This window comes from Gopherus flavomarginatus, chromosome 15, assembly GCF_025201925.1.
Source record: "Gopherus flavomarginatus isolate rGopFla2 chromosome 15, rGopFla2.mat.asm, whole genome shotgun sequence".
In the NCBI taxonomy this organism is placed as follows: Eukaryota; Metazoa; Chordata; order Testudines; family Testudinidae; genus Gopherus; species Gopherus flavomarginatus.
In genome coordinates, this window is record NC_066631.1 from 14,860,792 (window position 1) to 14,877,826 (window position 17,035).

The 17,035-nt window shown below is 50.3% G+C and overlaps 1 protein-coding gene across 2 annotated transcripts in view; it reads right to left on the reverse strand.

Annotated features, from left to right (window-relative positions):
* Positions 1 to 17,035, reverse strand: part of SLC25A1 (solute carrier family 25 member 1) — a 45,044-nt gene that overhangs the window by 13,050 nt on the left and 14,959 nt on the right. The gene's annotated exons all lie outside the window — the stretch shown is intronic.

Below are 17,035 nucleotides of genomic sequence, written 5' to 3' on the forward strand. Positions count from 1 at the left end.
CTGCAGCAGTCCTGGTGCCCCCTGCAGGGCTGAAGCCCCGAACCCCAGGGCTCCAGGAAATACTCAGGGAGAATTTAAGCCCTGATTTAATGCCATCATTTCATAGCACCAGACGAACTTTCGGTGCAGACCACAGACAGTTCAGGCAGGGGATAGACGCGCACAGATACAGACTAACGGCCTGAATTACGATCTGGGAACCAGGAACTCCCAAATTCTGGTCCCAGCTCTGGCCACAGAGGCAGTCAGTGCCAAAGGCACATCATGTAATCTTGCTCTTCCTCTCCGCCCCCCACAGCCTGCAAGATGGGAAATAATGGTAATTATCTGCCTCACACAGGTAGCATGAAAATTCACTAATGTCAATAGATTACTTTAAAGATACAGGGCTGTGTATGCAGTAGTGGCAGCAGAGACAGACACCTGTCCCCTCTCCTCCAACACTCCCCACGTTCCTGCCAAAGCCCGGTCCCAATTGCTCCTTTTCACCCCCTCGCCACTTAGAACAGCCTCTCCTTCACCCCAAGAACCCTCTACTCCTCCAGCAGACACAAGTGTGAAGCAATCCAGCTGGAAAGCACACATCCTGGTCTGTGCTCGTACCAGCCTGTGCCTTCAGACTGTGAAATCCTCAGGCCAAGGATCTGTTTGCGCAGCACCGCTCACCAGGTATACAGCACGGTGTGCTTACCGCACTCCCTGTGTCGGGAGTTTCTATCCCTACGTGGAGACACAAACCAGCACCAGGAAATTCTGGTCACTGTTTCAGCCCCAGGCCAGTAGCTATATGAGGTGGGCAAGTAAAAGCTGCTTTGTGTTTTAATCAGCATGGTGAGGCTAGGCAAGTAGATTTAGTGTCTGGACTGGTACATTTCCATAGCAATTTCACAAGGCTCAGACACCAGCATCACCTTAGGGTTACACACAAAGTTAGCAGCAGCACAGAACTGCTTGAATTTTTCCCACCTGGTTCCTATTACAGTAGTTTAAAGTTAAACCCCCGGTCTCCAGCACCCCAGTGCCCAAGCCTGAAGGGACAGAGCCAAGGATATAGATTAAGGCCACAAGGGACCATTAGATCATCTCGTCTGACCTCCCGTGTAACACGGGCCTCATCTCTTCACCCAGTTACCCATGCGCTGTGGCCAGTGACTAAGGCCGAGCTTCCAGAAAGGCACCCAGACTTGATCTGCTGTCATGGAGAATCCACCACTTCCCTCGGCTCTTCCTTCCAGGGGTTAATCCCACGCCTTACTGTTAAAAACTGGGCCCTAATTTCTAATAGGAGTTTGCCTGCCTGCAGCTTCCAGCCACTGGGTCTTGTTCTGCCTTTGTCCCTTTTAGCGCCTGGAGTTAAGAACAGATTTAAAAGTTTATTAGAAAATGTTTATTTTTAAACGATACAGAGAGTTTGAAAAGTCAGTTATTGATCATTGGGGGTAGCATACAGAGTATAGGGGGATGCTAGTAGTTTGGTATTGAACAGCACATAGCATATACAGTCTGCCATGTTCCCAATGCGGGGTGTACGGTGGGTGAGATCAAGATACAGTCAGGAAGCAATGGGGGTACATCACTCATACATACAGGTTACAGACAGTCATGGGTAAAGATAAGCGGGCTGGGTAATGGGGACAGGATGACCCTCAGATGGTGGAGTTCAGTTTGGTGGGTTCAGGGCTCAGGGGATAAAGTCCAGCAGGGGAGGTCTACAAGTTTCCTCCCCCTCGTAGGTTCACAAAGTCACACCGGCTCACACTTGGTATTGGCGGTGGGCGGTGATGTGCTCTGTGTAAATGTCTCTAGACCATCGTAGGTTAACAGCCCCTAAGCCAGCACTCCCCCCTCAAGGCAGCAAGTTAATGATAACATCCCCCCCAGGGCCGTCCTTAGGATTTATGGGGCCCTACGCAGTATTATTAAACTGGTGCCCCTGTGCCGGATGGCATCCCAAGCTCACAGCCTGGTGGGGGAGGGGGAGGAGGGACTTGACAGCAAAGGATAATGAGATGCCCAGCCTGCCTCATGGTGGCGGAGAGTCACAGTTCCCCGCAGAGACCTCCATGCACTCTCCCTCATGCAGAATGGACATGAAGAAAGTACCTAATTAAAAGCACTAAAATTTGGGAATAAAAAATGTCAGTCACAGGTTTTTTGATATGCCCTGAAGTTTGTCAGAGATTTATTTGCAAAAACTTCATAGTAAGGGTGAGTCAGCTGTCCTGCTGAATACAACATTACATATAATGGAATACATGATGCAGCTCTTCTCTGTTTTACATTTTCTTATTCAGTATTTCTAAGTTGAATTTATATTTTAAATGTACTCAAATCTTAAGCCAGCATTCCAGATTACTACATATTTACCTCACTGAAACAAAGACATTCTTTTAAATTAATCAGAGAGGTTTAGTGTGTTCATAACAATGTTCATTGCTTTTAGAAAAAGGGAACAGTAATTTACTTTGTGTGATCTGCATAACAAGAGACATGGTTATGAAATTTCACCAACTTTAAAAATATATGTTTCCAAAAATTTTAGATATAACAAGGATTTTGTCTTACTAAGGTACTGAATTTGCTGGAGGGTTCTTTTAAAACTAGTTTGTCGGATAGTCAGAAGTAAAGAAAGGGAACTCTTTGTCCAGCTATCTGGAAGGGAAGGACTGTTGTCCCTTTAAGGGTTCTCTTCAGTGGGGAGTGGGGGGAGAGGTGGTGAAGGGATGGACAGAAAGGACAGGAAGACTTGGAAGCACTTTTTTTTTTTTAACTATAGTAATTAAAATGTGTATTTTAGTTAAGGGAGGTCTTTTGAAGGATTTATTTAAAAAACTATGTCTGAAGATCCACACATTTAAGGCTAAAGATGATTGTGCATCTAAAACTCTATGCAAGCATTTTTTACAAATGTGATTTTATAATCTTCACCAGCTCACTAATGAAATATTTTTAAAGCAAATTTTAAACTAAGGTCCTGTAGACTGACATGTTCTGTGTAAATATTACATTAATGCACAACTGTTTTTGTCAGTAAAGTCAGAAACTGACAGTATAAAAATTTATTTGGGCATAAGCTTTCGTGGACATCTGATGAAATGGGTTCTAGTCCACAGAAGTTTATGCCCAAATAACTTGTTAGTCTTTGAGGTGACACAAGGACTCGTCCTTGTTTTTGCTGATACAGACTAAGAACACTTCCACTCTGAAACCTGTCAGTATATACCTTGGAGTTGGCAAATGCCTGTTAAATGGCTTTATTACCCCTTGAATGTCTCTTTAACAGTTTCAATGTTGTGCTAATAGGTCTGGCAGGCTGGAGGTTATTTCACTTTTAACTACTAGATTCCCTCCCAAGGAAGACTCACCAGGCTAGAGCAGTCATCTGCGGGAGCCTGCAGGAAGGGTCAGAACAGGGATAGGAAAACAAGAGGGTGGACACTAAGACCCAGTGGTGCCCCAAATTTTCAGGTGCCCTACGCAGCTGCCTATCTTGCCTATGCCTAAGGACGGCCCTGATCCCCCCCCTTGGTTCTAAAGCAGGGCTGCCTCCTCTCAAAGAGGGCTACCCGAGCAAGGCCCCCGCCCCCAGAGATCACTGGCACAGAGCTGCCTGCACAGCTAACGCTAGGGATTTTCTTGCCTTAAGCAAACATCCATCCCTGTCGGCCTGCAGTGACCCCCCCCCCACCATCCAAGGGCTACTGAGCCTACCCCGCCCTACGTAGCCAGCCTGGGAATGCTGAGGTTCCACGAGTGCACAATAAATGCTCCATGGGAAAAACCTGCCACACCTGTTGTAATATAGACACTGAAGCCAGGAAGTCTGAAGTGCTAATTCCAGCTCTGGTACAGCTCTGGTACATTGGGTGGCCAATGTTCTTATCTGTGTCTCTGAGGGTGATGCTCAGCAGTTCCACCCATTGTGCCAGGCACTGTACAATCACAGGGAGACCCAGCGCCTGCTCCAAAGAGCTTGCAATCTATATAGACAAGACAGACAAACAAAGGGTAGAAGAAGAAACAGAGACGGGAAGCGAAGTGACTCACACTGGGTTGCACAGCAGGTCAGCCACCGAACCAGGGACAGAATCTGGGTCTCTTGACTCCCAGTTTGGTGCCCTATCCACTAGGCCACACTGCCTTTTCTACCCAGTCACATCCTTTTCTGAGCTTCAGTTTCCCTATCTGTGCAAAGAGGACAACAATTTAATCCGAGTGTCCCGGGAGGTAGGTAACTAGTGGCTGCAACACTCCTGTTTAGTTGGAAAGCAACAAATCATTCCTGCTAACTGCCAAATAACTGCAGAATGACTAACCCAGACAAGAACAAGAGAAGCACCAAGCCAGAAAAAATGAAACAAGATTGTCGCAGAGAGCTCTAGCGTCATCGCTGCAGTAAAGCCATGAGTGCTGGCCAGCCCTTGCTCCAGCCAATTGCAGGGGTCAAGCAAGGGGGTTAAGAGAACAGGAAAGAGGCCAGATTGTTTTGAGTATGGTGAGAATTCTAGGTAGGGCACTGAGCGGGACAATGGGGCCCACATGACCGTGAAATCCTTACGGCAATCACGAGCCGTGCTGGGACAGGCCAGTTTGCGCTCAGATACCATGCCAACCCTCCATAAACATGAAGAGAGCATCACAGTTTCACAAAACAATTTAAGTCCAGGCAGCAATTTCCACACCAACTGCAGCTCAGGCTGGCCTGAGGGAGTCACATGCAGAACTCCCGTATTAACTAATAAACAGTGGGGGAGGAATTAGACAAAGGGGAAGGGTGTTCGCAGCTAAGATCTGCAAGGAGATGGAGTGAATGAGGCGGAAGGATACAGGGAAGCTGGTAGTGCAGAGGCAAAGGCAAAGAAGAAGAGGAGTACAGACAAAATGTCACATTCATCAGGGATGAGCTAGTAGGATTACTCAAAACAACTTCCACTTGGAAAAGCCCTTTTCACCTTTTAAACACCACCACAAAAGATAAAAACACCCCAAGGATGGCGTTGAAGATCCCAGATGCCAATAGAATATTAGCAGTGACTTCAAAACAATAAAGCCACAGTTTCACACAGGCATCTGACTGTCCTGTGTCCAGTGATCTCTCGGCTCTTTGTGTTTATAACATCCCCACTCAAATTTTTAGCTTGTGCGTCCTTGTACCACGGGCTCCCAACACAGGGGTCACAACCCCACTTCCCCTTCCAGACTGTAAGGTGTTGCAAACTCATGCTGGCCAACCCCAGAGTGCCCTGCACACCCTGTATAGCTATAGAAATGATCAAACACCACAGCCCCCCAACAATGGCCAATGCTGCCTATGGAACACCTGTGCAGCTCTCACTGAAGTCAGTGGCAGTTGTCAGTATGTGTCAGAGGGCAGAATTTGGACCTACTGCAAGATTTGGAGAAGTGCAGCTCCCTGCTGCTACGTTTTTAGCGTCAGAGAGAACAGCAACAGGAACCCACCTGGCACTCGGGTTTGGCAGCCAAGTGCTGTAGCTGCCTGGCAGCTACGCAGTGCCAGTGTAATTGTAAATAAGCCTGCAGAGACATTCTGGGGTGAGCTGGTGTCGAGAGCAGTGGGAAGTTAGAATGCTTTTATTAGAGTCATTTGAAAAAGAGTTTCCCTTTCAAGAAATTCCACAGACTTTGGTGTGAAGAGTCCCTGGCATCCAAGCAGCTTGCGATGGGAGTATTTTGGGCCAAGATGTGTTTTCCACAGACCCCCGAACTTTTCTCAAGAGAGTCAGCAGATCCAGCTCCTTGGCACCATACCCATATTTGCACAGGCTGATTTCAGTAGGGCAAAGTAGGATAAAGTGCCAGATTTGATCCTGAATTCACGGGATGCTGGTGCTTTGTGTCGCAATCAGAACAGCTCTTTTAGTACTGAGGGATATTAAAATAGCTATGAAATGGCTGAAGAAACACCCCAGAGTAGCAAGGGGGAAAGGATGAGAAGAAAGCCTTTCAGAACTGCCCATGGGCAGCAGCAGAAGTATAAAAAGCATCCGCTGTTCTTTCCCCATAATAGCGATTCTCCAACAAACAACCTTATGAACAAGACTGCCTCGAGACACAAGAACTCCTGTAGCTGGCTAAGCGACTGCATGTTTCGCATTCAGACTGTGCCATTTCCCCTCAGCTACATAAAAAAGGCAGCCCAAGGAGCCTGCGCAGAACAGATCCTGCACCCACATGCACTCCCTGCCTCTCTCTAATTTGATTCTTTTCAAAAGGCCTGGTCTAGACTTAAAATATAGATCGATGTAGCTATGTCGTTCGGAGTGAAAATAATCCACACCTTAGCTATGGCAAACTAACCCAGTGTGGACACAGCTACATAAATAGAAGAATGCTTCCACTGACCTAGCTCCTGCTGCTTGGGGAGATGGATCACCTACAGGAACAGAAAAACTCTTTCCATTGTCATCAGAAGTGCCCGTGCTAAGGCCGCTACACACGTAGCTGCAGCACTATGGCTGTGTCACTGTAGTGCTCACAGCATAGACAAGCAAATAGCATAATTCATCTCCCAACTCCCTTAGCACTGAATTAGAGATGCCTATTCACATTCCAGCTGCGAAATGAATGCAGCCACACCAATCACTCATGATGCACTTCAACCTAGATTGGGCAAATTGGCCTTCATAGAATAAAAAGAACAGGTCATACCTATAACCTTGTTAACCTGACCCAGCCTTGTTGCCCTCTCCAGTAGCCCTAAGCTTATATGCGGTTCTGGTAAGAGTTAGGTTAAATCTGTGGTGTCTGAGCTAATGTTTTGTGTGCCTTCAAGTTGTGGCTTCTGAATTTACTCAGGATCTGGAAGTGCTGATCTCACTGGATTTCTGGCCCCGGTGGAAATGAGCAGTGCTCAAGAGCATAGTAGAAATCCTGTTCCCATGAGATCCCCAACCCAATCCTGGAGGTCAAGGGAGCCGATTGTTTGAGCAAAGCCTACCAAGCTTGGATCTGAGCTTTCCCAGAGCTCAGGAGGTCTCTAGCATGGTTTGGCTTCAGGGTTTTGGCTTGGTCTAGGAGTGAAGTCTGGAGCCACAAGAGAACTTTCCTAGTATTTGGGGTGTTTGCATCAGGTGCATTTCTGACTGTGGTTCAGTTATAAAACTCTCGTGGAACGCAGACACTCAGTATGTGATATACGCAGACACTCGGTATGTGATATTTATGGGCTGTAGGAAATATAACTCAGACCAAAGAAAGAAGCAGAGAAAGGGATGCTAACAAGTGCCCAACCTAAAAGCCCCATTTCCGTCAAAGCCTTGTGCACATTATTACCTTTTGAGAGATGAGACGCTGAATTCTGCCTTATTGAAACTGCAGTCTCATCAGTGTCAGCCCCTGGTTTCTACCAGCATTGGAGGCACATACTGACCATGTGAGCTTCATCTCCGGCCGCTCTGTGTACCCCCCCAGTTCAGATTCCTTCCCTGGAGGAGGAGAAACCTTCAAGAGCATTATGGAGCCCTGCAGCTGTGGTCCCAAGTGACGCTCACGCTAGCAAGAGCGCTTGGGACCAGTACTAGGACAAGTTAAACACTTGGATCTTTCAGCCCTGGGGATCCATGGGGATTGTCTCCATTATGTGGGCATGTTAACACTGCCTGGCTCACACCCCCACCCCAGCCAGTGGTGCATGCACTCTTCAGGTGGAGAGAAGGCCTGCTCCTCCTGCTGGACGCCTCACCTGATCTTTGACTAGTGTCACAAGACTCAAAGAAGAGCCCAAATTCAAGCTTGCAGAGTCCAATGATTTTCATGGGGCTGTCCCAGAGATGGGCATGGTCCCAGGTGCCCATTCTCCTCCCCAGACACAGGAGGTGATGTGAGGTTTGTGGGAGTGGAGGAGGTTGTGATGCACCTACACAGCTCATTCTCACAGCCTCTCCCTCCCTGCTGTCAGGGAAGAAGGAGGAACCTAACCCCGCTTGGTGCCCCGGCCAGCTCCCTTTCCCTGCTGCTCTCATTCACAGAGAACAGCTACTCAGCATGACTTAGCAGAGAGGTCCTCTGCCTGTCATTGGCTCAGAGACAACACCCCATGCAAGGGGCAGGATCTGCTGTGGCTGCAGCGTCAGCAGGGATGTGAAACAGCTCATGATGGACAGAGCTATGAATGGCCCAGCGGGAGAACAAAGAGAAACTTTTACCATGAGAGCCGGCCCACTTGGAGATTACATTTCACTCTGCAACAAGAATGAGGAACTTGAGGTTGTGTGTGTGTGTGTGTGTGTGTGCTTACTCTGCTGAGTTGGAGGAGAGGCAAACGCAAGGCAGACACCCAGTACTAACAGGAGGTGTAAAGAAATTGCAGGGGGAGGGGAGGCGGGGAGGGTGTTACAGGGTTGAGAAGGCATCCACTGCTGCTTCAAGTCACTGCCTATAGCAGAGCAGCAACTCTCAGCCTTTTGGGGCCACTGTAGCAGACAGTGCCCCGAGTCTCCCATTTGGACACGTGTGCTTGGTTTGCTCCAAGATGGGAGTTTAGAGCAGGCTAAGCTCTATAACAAAACAACAGTATCTAGCTCAGATACAATGCTTGTCATCTTTAGATCTCACAGCACTTTACAAAGGAAGGCAGGATCATTATCCCCATTTCACAGATGGGGACACTGAGGCATGGAGCAGTGCCATGATTTGTCCAAGGTCACCCTACAGGCCAGTAGCAGAACCAAGTCTTCTGTCCAGTGTTCTAGCCATTAGGCCATACACTGCCTTCCCTAGGACCGAGTCTGCACTGCTGAGCCCGGAATATGTGCGCTGCACTCGGGCCCAGCACACAGACTCCCCATAAAAGTCAGGGAAGGGAAGCACCGATACCGGAACTGTGTTTCCCAACCAGCAGCACAGAGAGCGCAGTGCTTGAAGGGTTCAGTATTCCATGTGCAGTGCAATTCCTCCATCCATCTGCCCATCTCTGCACATTTCATATGCCTCCTTCCTCTCGACTGTAGTTCTAAATTAGAGACAACTAGTGAAAATTCAGCCTAACCTCACCAGTGTTGAAGTTACTGTCTCCCTCACTGACAGGCTTAACCTATTCAGCTTTTCCGACTCTGGTGACGTCTGGTGTTTTTCTTAATGCCCCAGCTCCTGGAGGCAAGGGATTACAGGAGCAGCAGCTCAGCTTTTTTTTTTTTTTTTTTTTTTTTAAAGATGTAGATTTCTAGCCCTCACAATCCCAAAAGGTTCAAAGCCCAGAAGGCAGATAAAACCCCTGAGAGTCTATTTTAAAATCTTGGGGGTCTTTTTGTTTGTTTTTTTTAAAAGTCAATTTCATGGTGTCTGAGGCAGTGACTCATGAGTTTGGGGTGCTTTGGGCCGCCCATTCATACTGGCAAAGCACTTCAGAAACCTCAGAAGGAAGTTGCTCTATCTAATGTATTTGTATTATTCAGGATATTCCCCACGAGCCGTCAACAATCTTCTATTCATTGAACTTTTTGAAACTTTGCACTTCTAGAGAGGTAAGGGATTGATTCTGTTTACACAAATTTGCAGAGGGACAATAGAGTTGAGGTCTGTTATTTCTCACCTCTATATATTGTGACAGACCCAAGCCAGTGGGATACAGGAGTCTGGTAGAGGGCAAATATACTGTTCACTGGCTGAGTAGTTTTCTGTTTCCTGAGTGACCAGAGCACACCTGCAGTCAATCAAGGCAGGCTAGTCAGGGCACCTGGGTTTAAAAAGGAGCTCACTCCAGTCAGGGATGGAAAAGCTGGGAGCAAGAGGCACAAGGAGCTGAGGGTGAGAGGCTGTGCTGCTGGAGTACAGGCGTTATCAGACACCAGGAGGAAGGTCCTGTGATGAGGATAAAGAAGGTGTTTGGAGGAGGCCACAGGGAAGTAGCCCAGGGAGGTGTAGCTGTCATGCAGCTGTTACAAGAGGCACTATAGACAGCTGCAATCCACAGGGCCCTGGGCTGGAACCTGGAGTAGAGGGTGGGCCTGGGTTCCCCCCAAACCTCCCAACTCCTGATCAGACACAGGAGGAGCTGACCCAGACTGTGGGTTCCACAAGAGGGGAAGATCACTGAGGTGAGCAAATCTGCCAATAAGCGCAAGACCCACCAAGGTAGAGGAGGAACTTTGTCACAATATTTATTTATTTTTAAACATTTTTGCTGTTAACAAGCATGTTACCTCTAGAGACACACATCCACAGTTTGAGAACTGCAAAACTAAGCATCTCTGATGGCATCTTCTAGACTGAGCACTGAGTCCCATTGGGTAGATAGAAATACTAACCTAAACAATCTCTACAGAAGCCCATGGAACCTCATAAGATTGGGTCCCTAATCCATGAACTACTGGAACTCATGTGTAAAACTTTTCTTAAACATTACATGAATATATTGTCTCCTACTATAGAATTAGAATGTATAATCCCTATTCTGTGATGAGATCTTTGCGCTATAATGTATCTTAATTAATACTATCTTTAGCTAGAATGCTTTTTCCCTCAAAAAGCATTTTATGAAAAAAAACGGATTTAAATAAAAAAAATGATTTTTATCCACCCTGCTCCCTACACTTCCCCTAATGAGCCGTGACTTGTCCAGTAGAACAACATCAGCAAGGAAGGGCGGAGTGTGTGTGTGTGGTGGTGGGGGGGGGCATGATTAGCCCCACATTTAATACTTCCCTTCACAGCTTACCCTTCCAAGGTCTCCTGGACTTGCAGTGCACCCTTCAACTGCCCTTTCATTCAGGGATCCTTCACACCCACATCCCCACTTGTCATCCCTCAGCTCCACTCTCCCCCTAAGCCCACCCCCACAACCCCAAATCATCACAGCCCTAACTCAGTGGAGCTCTGGCAGTCTCGGAGCAACACTACCAATCTCAAACATTCAAAAACCAGAAGTCAGCTCCTGCAAAATTCTGAGCTTTTTAAAAATAATTTGGGAGGAACATTCTGATTTTGGGCCTCTTGTGCTCATCCTTCCATGCCCCTTTCTGCAATTATGAGAGCTAGAAACACATTTATTTTGAATGGAAAGGGGAAATTCTCAGGGAGTTATCACATGACTCCAGGAGGTGGAGCTCTCAGAAAATCTAATGTCATGGGGTTCTCGATTAAAAAAAAGCAAGACTTGGCAACACCAGCAAGAACCCTAAGTGTATGCCAAATCTCAGTTCCTACAGGCTGTGCTGTCAATTAGTCTGTTATGCAGCCAAAGATAACAGAGTTTAAAGCAGGTTACCTTATCCTGTATCTCTTCCATACTAGAGTAACTAGAACAAGGGGGCTGGCCCCCTCCCAGAGATACTGACAGTCACACCTCCCTGCAGGCTCAGACTCACCACCTTCTTAATTACTAGCAAAACCGGTTTCATGCTCACACCCTCAAAGCACAAGCTTCTTTTCCACTCAGCCAAGAGGAAAATGGCAGGCAGCTGCCTTTCAAACAGTGGGAGGAATGCAGCACAGCTAGTCACAGGCCGTCTCTTCCCTCGGCCAGGCAAAACCTGCACTAGGAAGTGCAGCAGCCCCGGAAGTCAGAACAGCCAGATCCTCCACTGGATCTCATCTGCAAGGGGAGAAGCTGGCTAGTGTGGTTTAACATGGACCACAGCCACCCAGAACCTCCCTTGTTGAAGTAGGACAGGTATCCACAAAAGTCTTGGTAGCATTTGGAACCTGTGCAGAGCTGCTTAGACCTTCAGCTGTTAAGCAGGGTTCCCACGATCATCATCCCAGTGTCTATTCATGCACTTGCCCCATTCTGCCCACTCTTTTGTGCCCCTGCTGGATGGCAGATCAGTGCAACCAACACAGTCTTCCCACTTGCCCCTGTTTCCAGACCACCCCATCCCAGATGTCTCTACTACATTTGGCCCATTGCATCTTATTTTATTAGGAGGTCATGAGGACACATTCCTTGGACAGCACAATGGGGCCAGCCCACAAACAGACTCCTCCCCAGTGCAACTCTGCTCGTGTTACTCTGGGGATGAGTTGGGCACAGACAGCATTAAAAAGACCCCAGCATAAGACAGCAACCTGCCAGGTTTAAGCCTGTAATCCCCCTACAGCCTTGCAAACCATGCTCCTTTCTCCCATGGCTGCTGTTTGCAGCCACTGCCGCTGACTTCACAAACACACACTGGTCTGCCTGACAGGGCCAGACAAAGGCTTCTTTTCATTGTCCTCTGGGAAGTCCATGGGAATCCAAGTGCCCTAGGAACTCCTGCCTTGAGCTGTGGCAACGCTGCTGCAGCAAGCCCCCCACCTAGCCGTGCTAAAGAGGAGGCTTCCTAGCCCTATAAAGAGGCAAGTGGGTGAGGTGACAGCTTTTACTGGACCAACTTCTGTTGGGGGAAGACAAGCTTTTGAGCTTACACAGAGCCAGTCTTCTGGTGCAATAGAAGATATTGCCTCTCCCACCTTGTCCCTCGGCCATTCTGGGACCAACACAGCTACAACAGCACTGCATAGCCCTGCAAATCACATTGCTGGAGAACTCTGCTCCAACTGCAAGAGGCTGCAGATACACAGGCTGCTGCTTCTCCTTTCAATCCCGCCTCCATTCAGGTCCAGCATGGTGCAGCTACAAAGCATGCTGAGGAGCAGAAAGACACCTGGCTTGTAGGATTGCTTTATCCACTATGGCTTTACAGTCACGGGAACACATACTGAGGAGGGAAAACAGATACTCGCAGTTACCCAGTGCCTTTCAGCCAATGTACTCAAAGAACATCAGGATTCCCATTTATACATGGGGCACCAAAGTGATGTCTCTTATCCAAGGTCACCAAGCGACTTAGTGGAAGAGGCAGGAATTGATCCCCAACTCTCCTGCTGCCCAGAGCCACGCCTCATGCACTAGGCTCTGCTGCCTCTCAGGGAAGGCATTGATTCCCACTCCCAGATGTCCATAGTCTGAGGATGCAAACACTTGGGTCATGAGACCCAGCAGCACAGTCACCGCACCCAACACACTGGCTTGCACTGTCATGCCAAGAGCGTTGGCTTTCAATGGCTTTAGTCAAGTCCAGCCTGGGCTTTCAATAGATTGGGTCAGGGCCAGCTCTAACTGGTCCCTGGTAAGTAGCTCCCACTGCAAGGAAGAGAACAGCAGAGTCCTACAGATGCTGATTAGCTTAGTGGCCAACGAGGAGAATAGCTAATGGAGTTCCCACTGCTCCATGCCCAGACTGACTGTGCTTCACATCCCACCCTGCACTGGCAGTAGTGCAGCTCTACACAGCCAAAGTCACCTTCCCAGCCAAAGTCACTCTCCAACCCTTCCCCGTGAGCCAATGATTTCGTCCTGTACATTAAGAGCCGTGAAACATCAGTTCCCAGACACTCGGCTGTCGCAATTCCTTCTGAGCTGACCGAGCTGGCAAGAAGAGGAGGCTTTTTGAGGCCTGCAGGACACGTGCATTTTGCCAGTTCCCTGCTGGATTTTCTGCATTTCCAGCCAGCCGCTGGCACCATCAGGAAGGGAATGACACTTGCTACAGAACTTCTTACATCAAACTCTACTACGGAGAAAAGATTGATGTCGTAACTCTGAAGAGAACAAAGCACGTGGGCTAGATTCTGGTTTCAGTTACACTAGTGTAAATCAGGAGTGACTCAACCTGGAGTCAATGCAGTTACTCTGGATTTACACTGGTGTAACAGAGCAGAACTTAGCCCCGTGCCTGGCAATTCTACAGCAGGTGGCAGAAACCCCCTTACTGGGCTGAGAGCTTCTCTAGAATTTGGGGGATGCACTCAATGTTTCTCAGTATCAATCCCATGCTATTAGGATGGGACTCTTGACAGCAAGGTGGACTCACCCCAGCCTGTGGCTCTTCCTGCTCCCAGCACCAGGCAAACTGAGGCCATGTCTATATCTAAAATTTTGCAGCGCTGGTTGTTACAGCTATATTAGTACAGCTGTATAGGGCCAGCGCTGCAGAGTGGCCACACTTACAGCAACCAGCGCTGCAAGTGGTGTTAGATGTGGCCACACTGCAGCGCTGTTGGGCGGCTTCAAGGGGTTTTGGGGAAGGCGAGAGCAAACCGGGGAAGGAGACCAGCTTCGCCGCGGTTTGCTCTCGCGTTCCGCGAACCACCCTGCAAACCGCAGGGAAGGAGACCTGCTTGCACGGGGGTTCGGCGAACGCGAGAGCAAACCGGGGAAGGAGACCAGCTTCGCCGCGGTTTGCTCTCGCGTTCCGCGAACCACCCTGCAAACCGCAGGGAAGGAGACCTGCTTGCTCGGGGGTTCGGCGAACGCGAGAGCAAACCGGGGAAGGAGACCAGCTTCGCCGCGGTTTGCTCTCGCGTTCCCCGAGCAAGCAGGTCTCCTTCCCTGCGGTTTTGCAGGGTGGTTCGCGGAACGCGAGAGCAAACTGCGGCGAAGCTGGTCTCCTTTCCCGGTTTGCTCTCGCGTTCGCCGAACCCCCGAGCAAGCAGGTCTCCTTCCCTGCGGTTTGCAGGGTGGTTCCGGGAACGCGAGAGCAAACCGCGGCGAAGCTGGTCTCCTTCCCCGGTTTGCTCTCGCCTTCCCGGAACCACCCAGCAAACCTCAGGGAAGGAGACCTGCTTGCTCGGGGTTCGGGGAACGCGAGAGCAAACCGGGGAAGGAGACCAGCTTGATTACCAGAGGCTTCCTCAGGTATGCTGGGATACCTGCTTATTCCACGGAGGTCAAGAAAAGCGCTGGTAAGTGACTATACTTGATTACCAGCGCTGGATCACCAGCGCTGGATCCTCTACTCCCGAGACAAAACGGGAGTACGGCCAGCGCTGCAAACAGGGAGTTGCAGCGCTGGTGGTGCCCTGCAGATGTGTACACCTCCTAAGTTGCAGCGCTGTAACTCCCTCACCAGCGCTGCAACTTTCTGATGTAGACAAGCCCTAAGGGTTGGTGTTAGCATCTAGGCAGATCTGACACACTGCTTTCTTTCAATGAAAGCAGCAAGAGAATAAGCAAACGGGACAATTACTGATCTGGTTCCCTTCAGCCTTCTGTGACCCCCTTAAAGAGAATACCGATACACCTAGCCACAGGGCATGTTCTTGCACCAACATTTTACTATATTTCAGCCTGCTGCAGCTAGCAGACAAAAGCACGATAAAGCAGAATACAGGAAAGTATTACTGGCAGCAGGCAAACCTCCATTTAACAGGGATTTGAGACTAGAAGCTATGGATGGAATCCAGGGGGCCATGTGAAACAGCAGGAAGCAAATGGCTCAGCTAATTGCAGGCCTGCTCCATAGGGGCCGAACAGGCTGGGGGAGGAGGAGAGGGGAGGGGAGGGAAGGGGGACGAGAGCGCTCAGTGGGTGAAAAGCTACTTCTCCCCTCAGGCAGCAGAGCTTCATCCGCCCCCATCAATTCAGCCCCATTGCTTCCCTCAGCCCCACCCATATGGGAAAACTGCCTGTAAAATGCTGCATCTGAAACCACCACCGAACACAAGCCACTCTCTGCACACACAGGCCGGCCATCCAGTCCCAACCCCAGCCTGGCGATTCAGTGCCGGGAGAGCCCCCTGCCCACCACAATCCCTGCACAGGCTCGTGATCCAGTGCCAAGAGAGCCCCTGGGCTGTCTCTCACACACACACAGTCCCTGCACAAGCTGGCGATCCAGTGCCAGGAGAGCCCCTGGGCGCGCTCTCACACACACACAGTCCCTGCACAGGCTGGCCATCCAGTGCCAGGAGAGCCCCCTGCCCACCACAATCCCTGCACAGGCTCGTGATCCAGTGCCAAGAGAGCCCCTGGACGCACTCTCACACACACACAGTCCCTGCACAAGCTGGTGATCCAGTGCCAGGAGAGCCCCTGGGCGCGCTCTCACACACACACACAGTCCCTGCACAGGCTGGCCATCCAGTGCCAGGAGAGCCCCCTGCTCGACCCCCCAGTCCCTGCACAAGCAAGCAAGCCAATGCCGGGAGAGCTCTCCCACCCCCATCCCACGCTGTGGCCAGGTTGTCAGCTGCTGCTCAGATTGGCAATCCGGGAAGGCTGGTGCCCACTCTGTGGGACTCAGGGAGCCAAAGGCCTGCGGACTATTACACCCCCGGCACTGCATCCCTGGATGGCCACAGCTCTTCCCTGTGCAGCAGCACTCTCTGGATCCCTGTGCAATGGCTGAAGTGAAGAGGGGCCTGGGCAAGTCCTGTCCCCTCGGGGTGTCTCCGTGTGCCCACCCACAGACGAGGGCGACACCTCCCTCCCCAGAGTCACTATCCCCCAGGCACTCTGGAAAAAGAGAGTGTTACGCACACGCGGAGTCCCACCCCGACCTCCAGGAACGGGCCTAGCCAGCAGCTCAGCCTTGTTTCTGTGACCCGGGCTCCTACACATTGCAGTGATACACACGACAACCCCTCCCAAGGCCGCCAGCCCCAGCTCAGCTTGGGAGGCCTGACAGGTGAAGGGCACAGCTGTGCGTACTGGGACCTGGCTACCGCCCAGCGTCCCTGGGCTACCGCCCACCCCCCTCAGGGTCAGAGCCAGGGCCAGGGGCCTTTTGGAGCCCTGCATCCCTCTCTGCTGGCATCATCCCACCGAATACTGGCCCTTCACTTCATTCCCCAATCCCCCTCCACTGTTTACAGAGGCTTGAGGAGAACCACCAGGGGCTGAGCTGCCGGGCTCCCAGCTCCTCCTCCTGCTCGCTCCTGCTGAGCAGCAGCTGCTGACTTGGCACTTCCAGGAGCTGATCTGAAAAACAAACTGAGCCCCAGGGGGAAACCAGCACCCAGGTCAAAGCAGCCAAACCCGCAGAGGCAGAGCCCCTATGGATACTGTATTGCTACCGCCCACGCACCCACCCAGGCGCAGAGCTTCCTAGGGCCCCTTTTGAGCCCTACCCGCCAAACTGTGCCAACATCGACTGGGATCCAGGAGGGCTGCCAATCATATCTGCCCTGCCCCCTGCGGGCTGGGATTGTTTTTCTGACAAACCACACAGCGGATCACCCCACCGAGCAGAGAGCCTGGACACACGTCACTGCCCTGCAATGGCAGCAATGCCTGGTCCTGCTGCGGACACACTCG